The 20,811-nt window shown below is 46.3% G+C and overlaps 1 non-coding gene across 1 annotated transcript; it reads right to left on the bottom strand.

The window, feature by feature from the left end:
- Positions 1-611: 611 nt before the first annotated feature.
- TRNAT-CGU (transfer RNA threonine (anticodon CGU)) lies at positions 612-687 on the bottom strand. Its single transcript has one exon. It is a non-coding gene; the product is annotated as a tRNA-Thr (tRNA).
- Between the last annotated feature and the right edge of the window lie 20,124 nt (positions 688-20,811).

Raw genomic sequence — 20,811 nt, 5'->3', positions numbered from 1 at the left:
AGTGGAATTCTGTGCTTCTTGAACTTGTGAGATGTTTTCCTGCCTTAATTGAGGGAAGTTTTCAGCTATGATATGTTTAAACAAAGTCTCTATCCCTTGTTCTTTCTCTTCTTCTTCAGGAACCCTATGATGCGAACGTTATTTCTCTTCATGTTGTCACAGAGCTCTCTTAGAGTTTCCTGAATTTTTGAGTCTCTTCTTTTTGCTACTCTGCTTCCATGCTTTCATTTATCTTGTCCTCTAACTTGCTGATTTGATTCTCAGCTTCATCCATCCTGCTTTTATTATTTTATTTTTTATTTTTATTTTTGTACTTTTCTGAAGCTGGAAATGGGGAGAGACAGTCAGACAGACTCCCATATGCGCCCAACCAGGATCCACCCGGCACGCCCACCAGGGGCAACGCTCTTCCCACCAGGGGGCGATGCTCTGCCCCTCTGGGGTGTCGCTCTGCCGCAACCAGAGCCACTCTAGCGCCTGGGGCAGAGGCCATGGAACCATCCCCAGCGCCCGGGCCATCTTTGCTCCAATGGAGCCTTGGCTGAGGGAGGGGAAGAGAAAGACAGAGAGGAAGGGGGGGGGTGGAGAAGCAAATGGGCACTTCTCCTATGTGCCCTGGCCGGGAATTGAACCCGGGTCCCCTGCACACGAGGCCAACGCTCTACCGCTGAGCCAACCGGCCAGGGCCCCATCCTGCTTTTAAATCCTTTTGTTGTGGTCTTCATTTCTGATATTGTATTTGTCATTTCTGACTGATTCTTTTTTATTATTTCAATTTCTTTTTTTATACTTTCTATCTCTTTATTTAGGTGTTCATTATGTCCATCTATTGTTATTCTAAGATCTTTGAGCATCCTAAGAATCATTATTTTAAACTCTGCATCTGGTAATTTGGTTATCTGACTCATTCAAGTTCTTTTCTGGGTATTTCTCTTGATTCATTTGGGTTGCATTATTCCACCTTCTCATTTTGTCTGTATATAAGAAGGGTGTGGCCACTGGAGTCCACTGGGTGTGGCCTCTGTGTTCCCTAGGTGTGGTCTGTCTGCAGGCCTGCCACCTTCTCTGCTGCTGCCTTCGTTGTTCAGGTTCCCCAGCTTTCACCTCACCCCTCACGGTCAGAGCTGCACTCGCATGCCAGCCACATGCCCCAGCTCCACAGGCCTGCTAGGGCTGTGTGCCTGCGTTCAGCTGCGGGTTTATGCAGTTCCCAGCTTTTGCCTTTCCTTTGTGGGCAGGATTGCAACCGGGATTGCAGGTGGGACTGCTCTTGCTCACCCAGCTCGCAGCCAGGTTGGACCACTTTCATGTGGCCCTTCTGTCCCCACCGAGTGAGACTGAGCTCACACCAGGCCTCAGTCGTGGCTGGACCATCTTCTGCCCCCACCCACAGGACTGTACTTCTGTGTCCCACTGCTGCCGCCCACCCTCAGGGGAGTCCTCAGCAGTGTGGGTGGGGGCGCTGCTGCTCAGACCTCAGCACTCCATACTGTATTCCTGAATGCTCCCTCCTTCTAAGTGACTCTGCTCTGAGTGCTGTGGGAGAGTTTGTTTGGCTGGTGTCCTGCTTCCCTTTGCTGGTATTGCTTGTTCCAGGGGAAATATTCACTTTATATTTGAAGGGTTACTCAGCCCAGGGGTTAGGGTGGCTGTCTATCAAAGTGTTTCTCCCTATGCCTCCTAGATTACACTCTCTTCTTGCTACTCCGGTCCTCTCAACTCTCTCCGTCCTCCAGTGTCTCAGGTGAATGGTTGTGAAAGAAGTTTCCTGTGCGGTCCCTTTAAGATGAATCCTGGGTCTGAGAATTCTGTCTCTTTTTCACAAACAGTATCCTGACTTGTTTCACAGCTAAATAATGCCCATACGCTTCTTCTAGGCTCTGGGGCTGCAGGTTGGGGCTTTGTTCCTAGGGCCCAGAACCCTCCCCTCTTTGCTAAACTTACTTCCTGCCATGTGAGTGCCTCTGGGCTGCCGTTAGCTCCCAGGAGCTGGGCAACCCCCTTTGCACTTCTGCTTTTCCTACCAGTCTCAGTGTGGCTTCTTCAGTGTTCCTTGGTTAAAGAGTCCTCTTAGTTTAGTCCAAAGTTGGTTTTTCCTGATGATGGTTCTTAAAATTAAGTTGTAATCCACTTTGGTTCTGGGAGGTGGAAGTTGGTATGTCTGCTCAAAAGAAACTTCCACCCTTCCTTTAACTTCCTCCATTTGACTATGATCAGTAGAGCAGGGCAAATTTCTATTTACTAAGCATCTGCCCTTCTAGTCATCCTGCAAGGACTCTTTGAAGCCCCTAAGCCACCTTACCTCATCCCTTACTCAGGATGTTTACTGACCGCATCCCCTTTCTGTCTCTGGACCCCTACTGCATATGGGGTCTCTGATGCTCTCATGTATGTGGGGTTCCCATCAGTGGTGGGATTCAGCCAATTCACACCAGTTCAGCAGAACTGATACCTAATTTTTTGTTGAGTTTGGTGAACCGGTTGTTAAAATGGCACTTGTAATCAGGGTTCTCCCTAAGGTGAGTGCCTGGGCAGCTGCCCAGTGTGGAAATCACAAATTTACATTCCTCTCTTTTTTTTAACATTCATCTGCACAATGTATTCTAAGTGCTCATAGTAATGTTCATTTCATCCATAGGTGAAAACAATTGCAGATGAGGATGCCAATCAAGAAGCAATATGGAAATATTTTCAATAACAGTTTTATTGTTTTTTGTCATATATTATTTAATATTTTTTCATTAATATTTAAAAATTTTTATAACAATTTAGTTTTGTGTACATCTTTTATTGTTCTTATTTAAGCATTAAATGCATAATATAATAAACTGCCTTTCGGTATATCATTTTTTAATAGTTAAAATGGTTAGTAGGGCAGAGAACTGATTGTTAAATTATTTGAATCCCACCACTGATTATCATGCATATGTATATATTACATTTGGTTATTTTCTCTTGCTTAAAAAAAAGTGCCTGGAAACTTGAAACAAGAGTAGCTGTATTCACTGTATCAGAAAATCTTCCTCTGTCACAATTGTTAATGTTGATAAAATATTGTTCGTAGTCACTGTGAATAAATATTTCTCCTTCACTGAAAATCAAGGCCAATAAAGACATTTTTAATTAAATTTATTGGAGTGACACTGGTTAACATCATCACACAGATTTTAGGTGTCCAATTCTATCACCCATCCCTGTGCACCATAATCATTAGTGTGTAGAGTAGATTTCCCAAACCACAAACTGAGGGCTCCAACTGCCTCCCTCCTGCTGTCCTAACTCAGCAACATCTGAAAGGAGTATGAGTTATCACAGGGCCCGAGGCTCAGGGGCCAGTCGGCCTTGGCTCCCACCCACCTTGTTCTACACAGCTGACCACACCTGGCCTGCCCAGGCCACTCTGGTAACCTTTTATTTCACTTCCTGGCAACCTACCCATCCTTTGGGGAGGCAGGCTTTTCCCTCCACCCCGAGGAGGGACACTGACTGGAGCCAAGAGACCCCCACTCCTTCCCAGGAGACCCCCAGGGGTTTGTCACCAAATCCCATATAGCCATGTCCATCGTGATGGATGTCTCCACCTGTCACCTAGCCACAGCTCTTCACTGTCACTCAGGGCCTATGGTTCCTTGCAATTTAGTTGACTATAGCCCACCTCAGAGCCAATGTTTTACCCTAATTGGGGCATCTGAGACCCGGCATGTCTCATTCCTGCTAAGGCACATGGTGCTGCAGGTCCACTAGCAGCCCCCGATCTGGGCACCCAGCCCATGTCCCGCAGTGGGCTGCCCTCTGTTCTGTGGGTCTCTCTGGTCCCCTGGCTGCCACCCCATGTTCTGTGGGTGCTGCTTACCCTCTCTGGGTCCAGAGCCCTCAGAGCTCAGACACTTGCCTTGAGGGTTGGGGGCTTCCATGGGCCCTGGGATTCTTGCCACCAACTGTCATTTTGGAGCAATTATTAGGGTCCTGCTGAAAGAAACCATCCTTGGATGTTTAGTTAATGAGTTTACTGTAAAGGTAAATTATCTTCATATCACAGGAGCCTCAATTAGGCCCTGGCATTGACTATTTTCAGGTAAGATTCTCAGAACCCCAAAGGCATGGACGATTACTGAACACCCTGTCTCCCTGAATGGAATACTTCTCCCCCAAATGGAGCCCCCATCTCCTTGAATGGAGCACCATCTCTCTGTGAATGGCCATGCTCTCCAGGCTTGGCGTCTGCCACCCTGCCTCCTCCACAGGCCCTCCATTTTACCCATTCTGTAAGAGGGCTGTCAGGCCCCTCCTTCAGGATGCCTTTGCCTCCCAGGCTGGCTAACAGCACGCTCATCAGGACCTGGGCGCTCCTCCTCCTCTGTGAGAGCAGCTCTGCCTGGCCTCCATCTCTGACCCTCCCCTGCCCTAGATTAGGGCACAGCATTTGGTTCCATTCACTGTGTCCCCTAGAACTCCAACAGATGAGCAGGAGGGAGAAAAGAAGTGAAGAGGAAAGCATTAGTTGTCTAAGACCTCTCCTGTTTCTTTCAAAGGCCACGGAACCACTCTTCACCCAGCAGGGTGCACAGCGCCAAGGGCCCTGGTGGCTGCCTGCATCAGGTCACAGGAAGAGAGCTAGCTACACCTGTGCTCATCAATGTGAGTGGGCCTGATCTTCAACGTGCTCACCCGGCTACTCTCCTGTGAACTCAGGTGGGTGTGGCTTCAGTGCCGCAGGAGTACTTAACGTGTGAGGTCAACACAGAGAAGAGGTGGCTTCCTATAATCCAAGTCAGATAGATTGGGAGTGGGAAGGAAGGCAAGGCAGGGTTCATTTCAAATTGTCTTCCAACACAGTTACCATATTTCCCCCATGAATAAGATGCTCCCATGTATAAAATGCACCTTAATTTTGGGGCCTGAAATTAAAAAAAAAAAGTATTACATAAAGTTATTGAGAATTCATACAACTCCTCATCACTGTCAAAACCCATCCATTAGCTCATCCTCATCTGTGTCTGAAGACAAATCACTGTCTTCAACAAAGAGCACAAAGCAAGTGCAAAAAAGCGGAAAATGCAAGTAAAAAAATCTACACCCACTGTATAAGATGCACCTAGTTTTTAGACCTCAAATTTTTTGAAAAAGAGTGTGTCTTATACATGGAGAAATACGGTAATAGAAAATGAGGTAAATATATTAGAGACCAGAGTGGTAGCTGGTATAAGACATTCATTCAAAAATCACTGTCAGACACACCAGGCATCGGAGACAACTGCTAAGAAGGAGGGCAACAGGGCGGCCACTTCAGAAGCAGCCTGCAGGGGACACAATTGTCTGGGTCAGGGACCTCCACTCCACATGCTTGACACATATGCAAACACACACCAAGACACCCGCATGAAAACACATAGGCACATATGTGCACACACATGCATGTGCATGAACATGTGTACACAGACACACACACACATGCAGACCCACGTGCGTGCATGCACATTCCACACTTTTCTCGGGGTGATGCTGAGCTCCAGGACCACAGAATAGCTGAGCCTGCGTTTCCCACATCTCCAGTTTGGAATCCATCCAAAGGGGCCGGCTGTTTTCCAAAAGCACTGTTTCCAAACGCAGAACCCCTCCTGAGCAATACTTGAACCAAACATTGGCTTACAGCCAATTGTCAAACTTATAACTTGGTGAGTAAAACCATCTTGACCCTGGAAGGCTGTAAATTAATGTAAACCTTTTCCATGCCTCAGGCTTCACCCTCAGGTAAGCGACAGGTCCAGCTGTGGGCTGTCAGGGTTCCCACAGGCTTCTCAGGGCCCCAAGTGCCAGGTCCCGGTGTGGGCGAGGCTGTGGCAGCCAGGGTGAAATCCAAAATACTCTCTAGAGTGAATATAAATTGTGTTTCCGCTCCACGGGAGAAAAGAACACCCTCCACTCTGCATTGGGACTGGCTAAATGAAGCAAAAACCACAGGATGTGTTGCTCAAGTGCCACAGAGATCCAAGCCCTCTCCCTGAGGGAGCTCATGGTCTGAGGGCAGATGAGGAATCCAAGTGGGGGTGAGGGGAGGGGAATTGGGGTGGCATTTATCCCTTCAATGGCCTGGAGGGAGAGAAGGAAGTGCATCATGGGAGACTTCCTGCAGGAAGGGCCTCTCCATCTAGAAGCCAAGGTGTATGTAGGCTCGCATGAGCTAAAGAGGAAGGCAAGCACTGAAGGGGGGGCACGGCATGGCCACAGACCCTGTGGGGGCTGCAGCATGGGAGGAAGAGTGAGCTGAGAGACCGTGGGTGTGACAGGATGTGAGCTGGAGCCGGGACACACAGGGCACTAGGCCATGAAGGAGTATGGACTCTACCTGAGGCGCCGCGGCATCAGTAAGGGGTGAAGAGATGTAATCACGTTTGTATTATGAGATTTGTTTGGAGGTTCTAGCAGGGAGCACAGCTACTCGTATACCCTTGACTGAAGAACGGTCCTCTCCTCAATCAGGGAAGGTCGTCCTCTTCATCTGAGCGTGCAGCTTCGGGATGGACGCACACGGAGCGGTGAGGGAGGAAGGGGACACCCGCCTAGCCAGCCAGATCAGCCGAATCAACCCTGCGATCAATGGGGTGACAGATGTCGCAGCCAGATCGCCCTCACATCCACGTTTGTATTTTGAAAAGATCCTTTAGGCTGCAATGTGAAGGGAGAATTAGGGGGAGTTTTAATGTTGTATTTGTGTATGATCATTATAAAAATTAAAAATGAGAAAGTCCTACATCCAGCCACAAGGAAGGCCAAGGGTCAGCCTCTTAAAAGTCAGGTACCTGCCAAGAGGAGGGAGGGAACATCAGGGAGGAGGAGAAACGGGTGGCCCAGGAAAGAGGGGCTGCTGGAAACATGTGGTCAGCACGACAGTCAGTGGAGAGGCCACAGAGAAAGAAAGGGTCTTGGGTTAAGCAACGTGGAGAAGTTTTGTTTTGGCTGGAGCAGTGGATTCAAGCTAAATGGCAATGAACTGGGGCGAGGGGGAGAAATAGTAACTTTTAGTACAGAGAGGAAAGATGGCAGGGTTGGGAAGGGGCAGTTGTCAATGGGTGGGTGGTTTTGTTGTTGTTACTGTTTAAAATGAGAGCAACTGCCTTTTGTTTAATGCCGACTGCCTTGTATAATGCCAACTGGCTCCCCAGTGAATGTATCGCATTGTCACATTTGCTTTCTCTCCCTCTCAGCAAGGTTTGGAGACAGAGGGACAAAGAAAGGGAGGGGCTGGAGATATCAGGAAAAGAGATATTTTGGAAAACTTTTGGGAGAGGAATCCTGGATGAAGGCCGGAAGCTGCCATAGAAAAGTGGGAGGGGCTGCAACTTGGTCTTGCAGGGAGGGCACTGACCATGAAAACCCTAGGGAGACACTCAGGGTCTGCGAGCGGGGCTGACACAGGAGGGCCCAAGGGGCTGGAGCCCAGTTCCCCCACCCACTCATTCTCCTAGTACAGCCTGGTCGTGGTGACAAGAATCCACACAAGTTGTGACATGGCACAGGACTGCACGCACTTGGTGCTCTACAATTACTAAGTAACCATCGGGAGATGTAACCATCGGGAGAATTGACTGCAGGATCTATGGGACAGCTCTGGACCAACTTTGCACATCCCTATGCATCTATAACTATTTCAAAATACAATGTTAAATAATTAAAGTTAAATAATTAAAACTCAGCATGTCCATTGTTTTTTCTGGTAAAAGATTTAACACATGACGTCCATGTTCCAATGGGGAAATGGAAGAGTCAGTGTGTTCTTAATGACCATACACAAGTACTAGGGTGTGTCCCCCAGTGAGAAAGAACCAGGACACTCTGTCATCAAGGACGGGAAGGGCAGAAAAACCCCACCTAGAAGTTCCATGGACTTGTTACTCCTCGAGCTTGTGGTCTGAATGGGAACAGTTTTTTCTGAGATAACCTCTGGGCAATGCAATAGAGCTTGCAGAACTAAACACCTCCAAGTCCGCAAATCCTGGGATCCCACGCTAACTGGGAAGCTGGAGGAAGGCCACCTGCCCCTGCCTTCTTGCTGGTTCTCAAGTCACTCACAGCTGGAGTACGTTTTCCTGGTCTATCTTTACCTGAGCCCCCAAATTTAAAACCATGGTGCCCCAAAGACTTTTTCCCTCTTTTTGTCTCCTTTATTTATCCTAAGTGCCTAGAACATTTCCCATGGCCTTTATTGAATGGAATTTACTTTTCCCAAGTCAAAGTTGGGAGGGTTCCCGACTATCTGTGAGGCTCAGGCAGCAGGCTGGCCTTGCAGGCAGCTTTATCTCCTGCTTTGTGATCAACCTCTGCTTTTATCTGACTTTGCAAGACCCCAAAGCTACCTAGCCCATAGAGCTAGGAGTCTGGGGTCCTCTGATCGCTGTTACTGCTTAGAGACCTGCAGCCCTGATGCCCTCACAAACTGCAGGTTCTGAGAGAGAGAGTCATTTTATTTCCCTGTTGTTCGGAATAGAGAAGGCAGCAACAGAGTCTGTCTTCATTCTGAATGTTGAGTTCCCTATTGATTCTCTTTTATCCCCTGTGTAATCTCTGTCTTTTTACTCTAATTACTGGGGAATAATTTTTCTTATCTTCTAACCCCATCTGGAATATTTTAAAACGTTTTGTAGATGTCTCTTCTCCCCCCTCCCACCCCAGACTATTTATTCCTCTAGTTGCTCCTTTTTCATGAATTCTGTTCTTGTTTCATTGATGCAACATTTTCTCTGTAGCTACAAGTTTCTTTTGATGTTTTTATCACCCCCAAAGGTCAATTTCATCTCCGTGAGGATCTCTCTCAGTACACTCTTTTATATCCACCCCCTACACACCCCCTACACCCCTCCCAACACCTAACCCCTGGCCTCCACTGACCTGCCTCCCATCTCCACATACAGTGCATGAATGGAACCACACAGTATGTGACATTTAGAGACCGGCTGGTTTCATTCAGCATGTGTCTGTCCACAGTGACTCCTTTCACTGCCGGGCTACAGTTGAACAACTTACACTCCACCGAGGAATGTTTGGGTCCTTTCCTGTCTGCAGTTACAACTAAAGCTGCCGTGAGCAATCATGTGCAAGTTTTCTGTGGACAGAGCTTCACTGGGATGACCGCCCAGGGATGCGATGGCCAGGTCACATGGTTTTGCGTGTTTAACTTTTTAGGAAACTGTTATATGGTTTCCCACAGTGGTTACACGATTTCAGCCTTCCCACTGGAGTGACCGGGTCTTCCTCACCGTCACCAGCTTGTGGTATTGGAACAGTTTTTTAGGTTGTTTTCATAGGTGTATGTAGTGACATTTTATTGTGCTTTGATTTTTCTTTCCTAATGGCTAGTCATGTGCCTATTTTCCATCCACATTCTACTTCATGCCTTTTGCCCATTTTCTATTTGAAAATTTTAAAATGTTAAGTTTTAAGAGTTCTTCTATACTCTAGATACAAGTACATTTTATTTGCAAACTATCTTTCTGCCAGTGTTTCTTCTTGCCTTCTTAACCAGTCTTTTGCAGAGGAAAAGTTTTAATTTTGATGAGATCCAATTTATTAAACTTTTTTTTATAATAATTTTATTTTTTTAATGGGGTGACATCAATAAATCAGGATACATATATTCAAAGATAACAAGTCCAGGTTATCTTGTCGTTCAATTATGTTGCATACCCATCACTCAGAGTCAGATTGTCCTCTGTCACCTTCTATCTAGTTTTCTTTGTGCCCCTCCCCCTCCCCCTTTCCCTCTCCCATTCCCCCCTCCCCCCCCGTAACCACCACACTCTTATCAATGTCTCTTAGTTTCACTTTTATGTCCCACCTACGTATGGAATAATGCAGTTCCTGGTTTTTTTCTGATTTACTTATTTCGCTTCGTATCATGTTATCAAGATCCCACCATTTTGCTGTAAATGTTCTGATGTCATCATTTCTTATGGCTGAGTAGTATTCCATAGTGTATATGTGCCACATCTTCTTTATCCAGTCATCTATTGACAGGCTTTTTGGTTGTTTCCATGTCCTGGCCACTGTGAACAATGCTGCAATAAACATGGGGCTGCATGTGTCTTTACGTATCAATGTTTCTGAGTTTTTGGGGTATATACCCAGTAGAGGGATTGCTGGGTCATGAGGTAGTTCTATTTTCAGTTTTTTGAGGAACCACCATACTTTCTTCCATAATGGTTGTACTACTTTACATTCCCACCAACAGTGTATGAGGGTTCCTTTTTCTCCACAGCCTCTCCAACATTTGCTATTACCTGTCTTGCTAATAATAGCTAATCGAACAGGTGTGAGGTGGTATCTCATTGCATAAACTTTTTTTTTTAAATAGATCATTCCTTGCTGTCATATCCAAGAACTGTTCCTCAAGCCCCAAGTCCAAAACAGTTCTCTTATGTTATCTTTAAACTATTTTATAGTTTCACACTTTACATTTAAATATGTGATCCGCTTTGAATTAGCTTTCATATAAGGTGTGAGGTTTAAGGTCAAGCCACTTTTTATTTTAATTAATTAATTAATTAATGCTTTTGAACATATCCAATTGTTCCAGCAGCATTTGTTGAAAACACAGCCATTCTTCCATTAAATTGCTTTTGCACCTATATCAGATATCAGTTGACACCCATGTGGGGCAATGCCTGGGTTTTCTCTTCTGTTCTACTGATCTATGTATCTCCTTTGCCAACACTACCTTGATTAATATCACCATATTATAAATCTTGAAATCTGGTGAAGTAATTCTTCCTGTTTTATTTTTAGTGTTGTGCCAGCCATGCTATTTACTTTGCTTTTTCATAAAAATTTTAGAATAATTTTGTCTATTTATACCAAAAAAATGCTGAGATTTTGTTAGGAATTGGGTTAAATCTATATATCAGTTTTGACAAGTCAACTGCTTTATTGCATTGACTCTCCTCCTCCATGAATGTGATCTACCTCTTCATTTATTTAGATCTTTAATTTCTCTTTTTAGCACTTTGTGGTTTCAGCATATAAGTTCTGTGCATTTGTTAGATTTACAACAAAGAATTTTTTTTTCAGTGATTACAGGTTATACTGTATTTTTCATTTCAGTTTTCATATATCCATTCCTACTACATAGAAATATAGTAGAATTGATTTTGGCATGTTGATATTGTAACCTGCAAACTTGCTTATTAGTTCTAAAAGTTTTTATTTTATTTTTAAATTTGAAATCCCTAGGATTTTTATGAAGACCATCATGCCATCAGCAACTAGGAGCGGTTTTTTTTCTTTTTTTTTTTTGATCCATATGCCTTTTTTTTTTTAAGCTGGAAACGGGGAGAGACAGACAGACTCCCGCATGCGCCCACCAGGGGCGACGCTCTGCCCACCAGGGGGCGATGCTCTGCCCCTCCGGGGAGTCGCTCTGCCGCGACCAGAGCCACTCTAGCGCCTGGGGCAGAGGCCAAGGAGCCATCCCCAGCGCCCGGGTCATCCTTGCTCCAATGGAGCCTTGGCTGCAGGAGGGAAAGAGAGAGACAGAGAGGAAGGGGGGGGGGTGGAGAAGAAAATGGGCGCTTCTTCTATGTGCCCTGGCCGGGAATCGAACCTGGGTCCCCGCATGCCAGGCCGACGCTCTACCACTGAGCCAACCGGCCAGGGCCCATATGCCTTTTATTTCCTTTCTTGTCTTTATTCTGCTAGAAAGGAATTCCGGTACAGTACTGCGTTGAATGGAAGTGGGAAAATGGGCATCCCTGTCTTCTTCGGATTCCTCGGGGAAAGCGTCCAGGCTTACACTGTCAGCGAGGATGTTGTAAGATTCTTGCAGATGCTCTTTGTCAAGTTGAGGAAGGTCCACTCTATTCCTAATATTTGGAAAATTTTATCATGAATGGATGTTAATTTTGGAAAATACTTTTTATTTTTTACATCAATTGATATAATTATGTGGTTCTTCTTTTGTGAGCTATTAGCATTATGGATTACATTGCTTGAGAATTGAATATTAAACAAGCATTCCAATACTAGAATAAACCCAACTCAGTCACAGGAATAATTATTTTCATGTATGATTGAATTCTACTTGTCAGTGTCGTATTAGGGATGTATGTGTCTATATCAGAAATACTGGTCTGTAGTCTTTTTGTGTGTGTGTGTACTGTTTCTGGTTTTGGTACAAGGATAATACTTGCTTTATAAAATGATTTGGGAGGCATTTCTATTTCCTGAAAGAGATCATGTAGAATTAGTGTTAGTTCTTTTTTATATGGTAGAATTTTTCAGTGAAACCATCTGGGCCTGAAGATTTCTTTTTTGAGAACTCATGAATTCCACATCCCGTTCAAATTGTTCATTTTGTATTGAAAGAATTGCCATAGCTTGTGCTTTTGAAGGATTGGCCCGTTATATTTAACTTGTCAGGTGTAAATGTGTGCAGTTATTCCTAGCCTTGTTTTTTTTAATTTATCCTTTTGATGTCTTCAGGGTAGGTACACAGCATCTGTTTCACACCTGATACCAGTAATTTCTGTCTTCTCTTTTTCTTGTCAGCCTGGCTAGAGGCTTGTCAACTTTTTGAGCTTTCAAAGAAATGCACCTTAGGTTCACTCGCCGCATCACGTATGTCCTAGGCCTTTACTTCGCACTGTGGTCCTTAGAGCCGCAGCCCTATCCATACACCGCCCGGGCTGACAGTCAGTCCGCGAGCTCACGGTCATGCTCTCAGCTCCCTCTTCACCCTGGAATGTAGGAGCTCTTTTTTTTTTTTTTTGCTTATAGGCTCAGCTATAAATATCCAGGTATTTTCAAATATTTTATTTAGCTTTTCTCAGAATCGGTAGTCAGAGACTTTCAGTATCTCCTAGTCTATTTTTTTTTTTGCCAGAAGCCACTAATATTCTATGTAGTTGTGTTTATATTTATATATACATATGTGTACTTGAATATGTTTTTCATGTACTTCTATATGTTTCCTATGTAGACAGTACATTTATATTTATATATATATGCGTGTATGTGTTTAAATATAAAGCATATAAAAATAACATGTATACAAGATATATACACAATGGCAACAAATGCACATAAACTCTCACAATTGTTCATGCCAAATTTCTATGAAATATTCTTTATTATGATATAACACTATAGAATGGCTAGTGTTTCTTCTTCTCTGAACCTCAACTGATACAAAATTTGTTACTGGGAAAACAAACAAATAAAAAACCCCAAAGAGCCACCTTTTCTTTCATGGGTTATTTTTCTATTTTAATTTAATTACTTTCTGCTCTTAGGTTTTCTCTATCCTTCCTTCTGCTTGCTTTGGGTTTATTTTGTTCTTATTTTTTTCATTCTTTGAGGTAAGAGCTTAATTATTAATTTGCGACATTTTCCCTTTTTTATAAACTCAGCTTTTAACCTATTTTTTAGTCGAGAAGAAAGGCTTGTGTAAGGTTTCCACTCAGTTAATGTGGAAGTAAAGGCTTTTTCACACAGTTGTGTATTGCATGAAGTTACAGAATTTCTATAGCCCATTTAAATACCCAGTTAACATTCCACTCATGGAATAGGTACAATGTTCCATCTTCCAGATGCAGAGACTGAAACTCAGAAGATTCCTCACACTTCTCCTCACTACAGCATTCCTGCCTGGCTAGTGGTCCTAACAGGCTTGACCAGGGGTGTCCAGCAGGGATCTGGGCAGCTTCTGTCCAGCGCCCCAAACCAGCCACACGCCATCCAGAACCAGAAGCAGGTGTGAGGACTGGCAAGAGGGAAGCCAGCAATGGCACCCATCCTCCTCCCCTTTCTGCCCTCAGGCTTCAGCCACCTGAGGTCCAGGGAGCCGGCTAAGGGACTTCCAGAGGTTCCCCCAGGATCGGTCATCTACGTCTAAAGTCTAGTCCAGTGTCTGTCAGGAGGCTCGCAATCCCCACGGCACTAAAATAGACCAACAAACTCCGAAGGGACAAAGCTCTTCAACTCTGCTGCTCCCCAGCTGTGTTACATTGGGCAAACCTACAATCAAATCTGGGCCTCAGACACCTCATCTGAAAAACGGGATGTTACCACCGTTGATCTCACAGGGCGTTGTGAGGATGAAGGAGCCATGCTGTGCAAATCTCTTGGAACAGCAGGACCAAGTGCTGGTCAGTGCTGACCTGTGCTCTTTCTGTCCCCATCAAAGCTCCTTCAGTCCTTTCTGCTTAAAACGCACAGGCCTTTGATGTTGGAGGAGCAAAGGAAATGCACAATTACGATTATATTTATCTCCACCCTTCCCCCACACACACACACATCCCCGGTGCCCAAGGAAACCCTTCTGCAGCCAAGAAAAAGCAGTTACTCAACAATGTCACAGACATTCGTTCAAAAAGCCAGGGGCCGGGGAGGAGTACACAGGACAGGTCCGAGCAGAGTGCAGGCAGGTTTGCGCACACCCACCTGTCCACCACAGCAGTGTGGGTGGCTGGATAGACACAACCAAGCATTTGTGTTGAATGACACCGCAGACCATGTGTATACACAGTTCTCCGTAAACAGAGAGCCCTGCTCTGGCAAGCCTGCTCCTACCAGCTTCCCAGGCATGGCATCTGGCAAGGCAGACACACATTTGGACTAATTTAACTGAAAGCATCAGGGCAGCTGAAGACCGAGCTGCCTAGTTTGCAGGACTCAGATGCAGGCATCACCATCAGCCCTCAGAGGACTCTCCTCCATCAAAACAATGGGAGGATCAAATTAGGAGTGCGGCCCATGCCTCTCCTGCGTCCAGAGCCGCAAGCATCCCTGAAAACCCACGCTTGCACACTCACAAGCCCACACACACTAGACCCTTACCACTCCCCAGGCTGAGTTCACACGTCCGCTCTGTCCACGTTCCTGTCTGTCCACTCCCACTGGATCTTCTGCCCAGCTGACCACAAACTTGCAGGATCCTACGCCCTCCTCGGGTTTGGTCATTGGCTAGAATAACTCACAGAACCCAGGGAGATGCTTTACTTATGTTACTGGCTTTTCACAAAGGTGACAACTCCGAAGCAGCCCAATGGAGGAGATGCATAGGACAAGGTATCGGGAAGCAGGGCACGGAGCTCCCACGTCCTCTCTGGGAGTGTCACCCCCCAGCACCTAGAGGTGTTCCCCAACCTGGAACCTCCCCAAACCCTGTTGTTTAGGAGTGTGTGTGGAGGTTCATTATGCAGGCATCACTGATGAAATCATTGGCCTTTGGTGATTAACTCCATCTCCAACCCCTCTCCCCTCCAGCCCCATCCTGAGTCTGTCTGCCACACCCTACCCCATACAAAAGACAATAAATTCAATGATTTTAGGAGGTCTGAGCCAAGAACCATGAGCAGAAGACCAAACATTTATTTTGTCTTATACCACAAGGTCCAGGTGCTCATGCTCCCTGGAGGGTCAGACACATTACCTTCCTCACAAGATACAGTCCCCGTGCAGCACGTGCACACACACAACCACATGCCCACACATGCCAACAGGCACACATATGCACACAAGAGTCCATATCCACATATATGTACATATACTTGCACATCCATATATACACATATTGATACATATGTGTGCACATGTATATACTTTTACACATACACATACATACATATATACACACATATGCATACAAAGTTATACACTTACATAAACACACACACACACTCTTGTTAGGTGTCTGACTATAAACATCCTTACAAAATATGAAATGTAAATAGAACACTTCTTGGAATCTCTGTCGGTTCCTGGCTGACATTAAGGGTGCAGAAAGGGGGTGCATGAGGCACAAAGACGGGGAGAGTTGATATAGAAACTGGGAAAGTCACCATTGAAGTCATGAGGCTCAGCTTTTGTCAGTGTCTCTGTCAATGAATGAATACTTATTATAAAAGAGTCCTGGCAGTGGCCCTGGCCGGGTAGCTCAGTTAGAGTATGCTCCCAATATACCAAGGTTGCAGGTTCGATCCCTTGTCAGGGCACATACAAGAATCAACGAATGAGTGCATAATTAAGTAGAACAGCCAATCAATATTTCTCTCTCCCTCCTCTTTTTTCTATCCTAAAATCAATGAATAAAAAAAAAAGAGTTCTGGCAGCAAGTCAGAGGCTGCATTTGAGCCCCGACAAGGTCATTATACAAAAGGCCCAGTTTCATTTTGCAAGTCCATATCCAGACCAGTGTTGTAAACCTATTTCTCCCCAGCACTGTGCAAAAGACTGCACTCACAGTGAGTGATTTGTCAGAGAACCACAGCCTGGGCCCCAACATTGCCCAGGGTTCCTGAGGGCTCCTTTCCACCAGGTACCCTTCCCTGTACCCCCCTACGTCCCCCTGCTCCTGCCCAAAGCCCCCTCCACAGGCTCATCCCCATGTGTGGACCCATATCATGCTGTCCTGAGTGCACGCTTGAAGAGCAGCTTCTGAAAATCAAAAAAGATGGTGTGCAATTTGACTCAAGATAGGCACTACGAAAGAGCCCAGAAAAGGCATGGTGCAGATTAATGCCAACTTGGGGACTGCAAAACGCACCCTGGGGCCCTGGAGGTAGAGGCTGGGAGGGCGGATTACGGGGCAAAAACAGGTACATTTACAGGTGAAAGGGTCTGGCCTTCCCAGCTACTCGGCTCCTGCAATCTATTCCATGTCACCGTGGTTCTGCTGGGAGAAGCTCCCTAGTGGTGAGAGCCGCGCAACTGATGCCCTCTAGCCACACTACGCCTGTCTGCCAGGCGGCAGGCACTAGTGCTGGGAAGTGAATGTATTTTTTTAAATTAAAAGTAAGTATGTACTATATTTGTTCAAATGATAGTCAAATTTGGTTTTCAATCATCTACAGATATAAATCATATTACCTTTTCATTTTATTCCTATAAGTCTAGATTTGATTATATAGCCTTAGTACTGAGGTGGAGAAAATTTTAAGTTATATAATATCTGACATTGTAGTTTTCTCCAACTTTTCTTTTTTTTTTTTTTTGTATTTTTCTGAAGTTGGAAATCAGGAGGCAGTCAGACAGACTCCCGCATGTGCCCGACCGGGATCCACCCGGCACGCCCACCAGGGGCCGATGTTCTGCCCATCTGGGGTGTTGCTCTGTCGCAACCAGAGCCATTCTAGCACCTGAGGCAGAGGCCACAGAACCATCCTCAGCGCCCGGAGCCAACTTTGCTCCAATGGAGCCTTGGCTGCAGGAGGGGAAGAGAGAGACAGAGAGGAAGGAGAGGGGGAGGGGTGGAGAAGCAGATGGGTGCTTCTCCTGTGTGCTCTGGCCAGGAATCGAACCCGGGTCCCCCGCACGCCAGGCCGACGCTCTACCACTGAGCCAACCGGCCAGGGCCTCTCCAACTTTTATATGAAAAAACATTTTAGCATATAATTAAGGGGAACACATTGTACAACTTCCCCCACATCTACCGCCTAGATTGTTAACATTTTGTTATAGCAGCTGTATGGGTATATACTGTTTTTGCAGAATAATTTAAAAACAAAATTCTGCCATCGACACATTTCATCCTTTAATAGTTCAGCAGGAACATCCTAAACATAAGAATGTTCTAGAGAAATGTTGCACTGTTATCACACTTAATAACATTAATGATAATTCAGTCCTATCATTCAAGACTCCATCATATTGAAATGTCCTCCAAACTGTCTGTCACAGTGGTCAGTTGATGCAGGTGTCTGTTAGGCTCCACGCTTGCTGCTAAGAATATTGCATCGTTTTCACTGTTTCTATACTAGAACTATCCTCACCCTTTTTCTGGCATTGGCTTGTTTTAGGAGACCAGGCCAACTGACGACAGAATGGTCGCTGTTGGACTCATCTGCTTGCTTTTCCCTGATTCCATTTACCTTGTTGCTCTGTCCCTTTTCCATCCCATAAACCAGAAATGTGGGCTCCACATCTGACCTCTGAGTCAAGGAAAGAGTTTTTAGCAAGAAAACAGCATGGGTGCTATTGTGTGCTGGGTTCCACATCCTCCCAAGCTGTCAGGATGGTCCAGGACACTTGACATTAAGCTTGATCTCCTATTAAGGAGCTGGAAGCCAGGTGCCACCATGAAAAGTGAAATAAGTTCTCCTTTTCTGGCTAGCAATCCGTGGTTAGCCAGTTCTCCACACTTCCACCTCTGGGAGCATTAAATCACTTTGTCCAGGCGTGGCCAACAGTTTTTGCCCTTGGACCAGATTAGAAAAAACTTTTTTCATGGGCCGGATGAAATATTAAAATTAAAAAATGTTAAATACAAAAATGATTCGTTTAAGTAAACAAAATTTTATTATGTAATTTGTTTATGAATAAATGTGAGTGAAAAAAATTTTAATATACAATATTATTTTAATAAAAATATATTTTAATAAAAATATAATTACATACCATATAAATATCCAAACTGTATTGCAATCAATCAAAACAATATTTAATAGAATGAGCTTGATGGGGTTATATCACAAATAAAACAATTACTTTGTTTTACAAACAGCCTGGACATGTTTTCAGTTATCAACTGCAGCTATTGTCTATGCTACAATGCCACTTGATTCAGCACACTTGACCACAAAAATAATGAATTGTTTGACCTTGGGTGCGCACTGGCAAACTCCACCTAAAAGAATGTAGGTTTCACATCACCACTAAATGTCAAACAGTTCATATCGAGTACAGACAAGTACAAAAGTTGTAAACCTTTATAATGGAATTTTTTAAAAAAATAAAGAAGTATCTCGAATCCATTGGCCAATTATTGTAAGTTAACCCTAGATTAGTCACACGCGGAATTCTTTTCCACGTATCACTATCTTCTTGAATATCTCGATTTCCAATAATCAAAGACGCTTCCACTTCTGAGTAGCTGAGATTTTAAAGTAGTGGAGAATATTAAAAATTTAATCGCGGGCCGCATAAACTCATTATGCAGGCCGCATCTGGCTCGCAGGCCATATGTTGGCCATGCCTGACTTTGACTCAATTATTTCCTTGAGGGCTGCAGGACCGGAACTTGCTAATTCTCCCCCTCTGTCTTCATTATGAGCTGGCATTTTTCTGTAAAGAGATGTTCTTTTTAACCAGGGGTGCAGAGGTGCCAGTGTGTTCTTAGACCCTTAGTGAGGGCTGGCTTTCTTCTGGGATGCAGTGAGAGTACATGGTCTCTAGGGGTTGTGTGGGAGCATGGAGGGGCCCTGTCGGGCTCCACTGTCGGGGTCGACTGTCGGAGCTTTAAGGCCAGGAGCGGGAAGTGAGTAGGGTAGGCGCTAGGTCAGTGAGGGGACAGGAATGTGTGTGGTGTGAGCTTCCCAGGATTGGGAATCTTTGGGGGAAAAGAGCATTGACAAAAGAGGAGTTTCAGGTACGACTGCCACTGTATGTCAAATCCTGTGTCTCTCTTGCACACTTGCAGTAAGGAACCCCAGTAGTTATCAGAGCTCTGGAGTCTGCAGAGGCAGTGGGAGTAGCCACCTGGTTGCCCTGGTGAGGACAAGTGGCTAAGCAGCACCTTTCGCCTCTCTTTTCCTTGAGTCACTGCTGCGGGAGTGGGACATGGAGACACATTTGGTCCCATTTGCTATTTGGGACAGAATTGGCTTCTTAGAGCTTGCACAAGACACTCTGAGTCTGGAAGGCCAGATGCTGGGGCGTGGGTGGGAGGCTCACAGTAGCGCGGACAGATAGCGTTAAGGGCAGCACCTCCTTCCACCAAGCCCCAAGGGCAGGCCGAGCTCTGCGCCTCTTCCCTTCCAGCCCAGAGTCCCAGGGATGCGTTTCTCCACCCGAAACCACAGAGCAGTTTGCCAGCGGCCTGCACCCTGATGCCGTTATATGGCAGGTGCCCATCAAGGCTCCAACCCACCCCAAATAAATATCAGCTCTCAGCTCTAGGGAAAAGCTGCTCCAGGCTCCTCCCCTGGAGGCGAAAGGGCACAGGAGGGGCAGGTATCTGAGGACACTCTGCCCCAAGGTTCCCCACCGCACCGGGACGCCCGCGGCTCCAGTCTTGTCTGCTCAGGAACGCATAGCCCTGCTTTGGATAACGGGCTCCCAGGTCATCTCTTCTCGCCTTTCCTGTTCCTCCTCCGCCCCCCGCGCCAGCGGCTCAGGGCAGGCTGCGCGCTCACCCCCTCCGCGGCCCTCGCTTCCCGTGTCCACTAGAAGATCAGGGAATCGCTTCCCAGGGGGACTCTTCTTGCAGAAGTGTTTCGCGAGAAGCATCTTATCTCATCACAAAGAAGCTGAACCCGCGCGTGGGCAGAGCAGTCGCGGGTCGCCCCCCCGCAGGTTCGCGGACTGGGCGCCTCCTGTAAGCCAGGGTCGGTTCGGTTCAGACGGAAACGATCATGACCTCAAGGATAATCATTGTCGTGATAATCATCATCGGCCCAAACTCTCTCCTTCAGCGCAGCCGACCCAAGGACAGCCTCAGACTTGGTTCGGACTTGTCCCCTCGGGGTCTAAGGGTCCCGGGGTCAGCGCCTGGAGCTAGCCCGATGGTCGCACGTTCTGGAGGCCGGACCTGGGCAGGGCAGAGGGCGAGCCGGCCCCACAAGCACTGCATCCCAGGGGGAGCGGGGGCACAAGGCGCGCGGGGGCGGGGGCGGCGGCCGGAGGCTGAAGCCCCGCAGCCCCGCGCAAAGCTGCAGAGCGCGGGGAGAGAGTAGACTGAGACCCCGCGCGAAAGGTGGGCGCGTGCGGGGGCGAAGGGAGGCCGGCGGGGTGTCGGGGGCGGGGTGGGGGCGGGGCTGGAGGCGGGGACGCGGGGCTCGGGGCCCGCCCCCGGGACGCTGGAAAAGTTTGTGTTCCGGCTTTGCG

The sequence above is a fragment of the Saccopteryx leptura genome, chromosome 2 (genome assembly GCF_036850995.1).
Source record: "Saccopteryx leptura isolate mSacLep1 chromosome 2, mSacLep1_pri_phased_curated, whole genome shotgun sequence".
NCBI lineage: Eukaryota > Metazoa > Chordata > Mammalia > Chiroptera > Emballonuridae > Saccopteryx > Saccopteryx leptura.
The sequence above is the reverse complement of the archived record's forward strand: the minus strand, read 5'-3'. Positions and strand labels throughout refer to the sequence as shown.